We start from the raw sequence: 3369 nt of genomic DNA, 5'->3' as shown, positions 1-3369 counted from the left end.
TAATATTAGTTTTAGTTTATCTTTTAATTTGTAATATTAAGTTTTATTTATTTATAAAATTAATACTTTTATAAAATAATAATATAAAAATAATATATTTATAAAAATTATATTTTTATAACTTTAAGTTTTATTTTTAACTTTTGTATCTTTTTATTAGTTTAATTTATAATTTGTATTTTTATCGTTCATAATTAGTTCGTAATTTAGTATTTTGCCGTAGTTATTTTATATCTCTAGATTCTTAAGATTTGCCGTAAAATTCCTTAAGTGCTTTTTCTTTAGACTAAGACTTAGACGCTTTAGAATTTTACGACGTCGTTTATCGCTTTAGTTTTAAATAAGTTTTAGTGCCTTTTTAATTTATTGCCGTTTTGAATATAGAATTCCTTTAAGCTTTAATATCTTTAGACGCAACTTTTAATATTTAAATTTTTAGACTTTTAAGTTTGGACGCGCAACTTTCTTATTATTATTTTTCGACCTTTTATTTATCGACGTTTTTCGACGCACTCTTTTTCTTTCTTATTTCTCGACGCTCTAGTTTTTAGGACATATAATTTTCTTTATTTTCTTTAAATTTCGACGAAAAATTATTTTAAGTGGTTAAATTGATAGACATCCAAAATTTTCTGGTTCGTAGTAATAGTTGGATTTGTTAGTGGCGAGTTGTGGGCTTCCGATTTAAAGGGTCCTGGCTACCTGCTGCATCTTTTGGCTATTCGAAATGTGGGCAAAATCAGAAAAGTCTATTAATTTGATAACTTATATAATTTTTATCTTTTATAACTAACAGGATATTCAGTGAATGCACCGAGCAAAACGTTCACCACCTTTCATACGTTCACCACCTGTAACTCGATCAAGACATCAAGCCAACATTGTCGCCGTTGATTTTTCTTTCGAATCGTCATCCAGTCGACCAAGTAATCCAATACAAATTTCCGATAATCCATTTTTTGAACCCAACCTCACAATTGAGAATCTGGAGGATATTCAGGGACAATTCAGAGATCCTGAACCACTAACCATTCCTCCTGAACCACAAATCACTCATCCAGAGATTGTCGAGGAAGAAACCATTAAGTCAGAATCCTCTAGTGATTCAGATTCAACAATTTCAATCATGGAAAATCTGGAACCTCTAAGTATGGAAGACCGAATGAGAGCTAAACGCACTGGCCAAGGTCATGCAATTACTCAACCAGACATTAATGCACCAGATTATGAAATCAAAGGACAAATCCTACACATGGTAACTAATCAATGCCAATTTAGTGGTGTGCCGAAGGAATATCCAAACGAACATCTTCAAACCTTTAATAGGATCTATACACTATTCAAAATCAGAGAAGTTGAGGATGAACAGATCTATCTCATGTTATTTCCCTGAACTTTAAAAGGAGAAGCCAAAGATTGGTTAGAATTGTTACCTGAAGGGGCGATTGATACATGGGATGTTTTAGTTGAAAATTTTCTTAAACAATTCTTTCCGGCATCTAAAGCTGTGAGACTTCAAGGAGAAATAGTTACGTTCACACAAAAGCCAAATGAAACATTATATGAGGCATGGACAAGATTTGAAAAGTTGTTAAGAGGATGTCCGCAACATGGTTTAGACACTTATCAAATAGTACAAATATTCTACCAAGGATGCGACATCACTACAAGAAAAGACATCGATATAGCAGCTGGTGGTTCCATTATGAAGAAAACCGCAACTGAAGCTTACAAAATTATTGATAACACTGCTTCCCACTCACATGAGTGGTATCAAGAAAAAGACATCGTTAGATCATCTAAAGCAGCTAGAGCCAATTCTAGCCATGACTTTGATTCCATTTCTGCAAAGATAGATGCTTTCGAGAGACGACTGGAAAAGATGACTAAGGATATTCACGCAATACGAATTAGTTGTGAGCAGTGTGGAGGACCACATTTGACAAAAGATTGTTTCAGTATTGAACAAACAATGGAACAAAGAGAGAATGTTTCATATATAAACCAAAGGCCTGGAAATAATTATCAAGCTAATTATCAACCGCCAAGACCAAACTACAATCAAAACCAGAATTATAACCGAAATGTTCCATACAAAAACCAACAAGGTCCTAGCAATCAGCAAGTATCCAATAATACTTACAATCAGCAAAGACCTATTTTTCCAAATAAACCACCACAAACCAATGATAAAAAGCCAAATTTAGAAGATATGATTTCGAAGCTAGTTGAATCTCAAACGCCGTTTTTCACATCTCAGAAACAAACTAATGAACAAAATGCTCAAGCATTTAGAAATCAACAAGCTTCTATTCAAAATCTGGAACAAGAAGTAAGCAACCTAGCAAGGTTGATAGGTGAAAGAAAACCGGGAAGTTTACCTAGTGATACAAATGCTAACCCCCGTAGTAAAACAGCTAAAGCTATTACCACAAGAAGTGGTATTACACTTAAACCACCTAAAATATCTGTAATTTCTAATGACTCTATTCCTACTCCACAAGCACCACAATTTGATCAAGAGAAGGAAACAGAACCGGTAGTTGAAAAGGTTAATGAAGATAACACAGTTAAGGCTAAACCTTATGTTAAACCATACCAACTGTAACATCCCGCCTTTTTCCGTTTACTTTTCCGTTTAATTATTTAAAGTCCGTTATATGTTTATAACATCTCCCGTTAATATGCGTTTTAAATTATCTCGTTAGGTAATTCACGCACCTGAATGGAACTAGAGGGACCAAACTTGCCCAAGTGCCAAACATTTGACTAGGTCAAGTGGTCAACACTCCATCTCCTCCACCCATTATTTTCCATTTTCATTTTCACTTTTCATTTAATACTTTCAACTTTTCTCTCAATCTTCATCTTCAAGAATCATCATCTAAATTCGTTCAAGCAAGCTTCAATCAAAACAAATTACATATTTGGAATCCTTGCAACTTCCTCTTCGATTCCATACCGATTTCATTACATTTGGGTAAATTTCTAAAATCACTAGATTTTGTGTTCTTGATGTTTTTAAGTTATAAAGTTGTTAATTAGTATCTATGGCTCAAACCTAACATGATTATATGATTTATATGCTCAATTTCGTTGTTTGAAGTAACTAGCTTGAGTATGAACTTTGGTGTGTTTGATTTGGGGATTTGATTGCTTGAATGTTGTTAAATGTTATAAATGCATGTATTAAATGTGTTCCTAGTATCACTAGCTTCAATTTGATGTGTAGGTTGCTTGAGAAAACTCCATAAACTTGATTAGTGATTTTGGTGAAATTGGGTTAGGGTTTGATGAACTTGAAATGAATATTTGATGCATTGAATGCCATGAATTATTGTTGGTAAGTAGTTAGTTGTATTGTATGCT

General features: G+C 33.1%; 1 non-coding gene across 1 annotated transcript; it reads right to left on the bottom strand.

The window, feature by feature from the left end:
• Positions 1–1510: 1510 nt before the first annotated feature.
• LOC139869733 (small nucleolar RNA R71) lies at positions 1511–1617 on the bottom strand. The gene has a single exon (XR_011766314.1). It is a non-coding gene; the product is annotated as a small nucleolar RNA R71 (small nucleolar RNA).
• Positions 1618–3369: the final 1752 nt, after the last annotated feature.

The sequence above is a fragment of the Rutidosis leptorrhynchoides genome, chromosome 9 (genome assembly GCF_046630445.1).
Source record: "Rutidosis leptorrhynchoides isolate AG116_Rl617_1_P2 chromosome 9, CSIRO_AGI_Rlap_v1, whole genome shotgun sequence".
Taxonomy (NCBI): Eukaryota; Viridiplantae; Streptophyta; class Magnoliopsida; order Asterales; family Asteraceae; genus Rutidosis; species Rutidosis leptorrhynchoides.
This window is presented reverse-complemented; position numbering and strand designations above follow the sequence as displayed.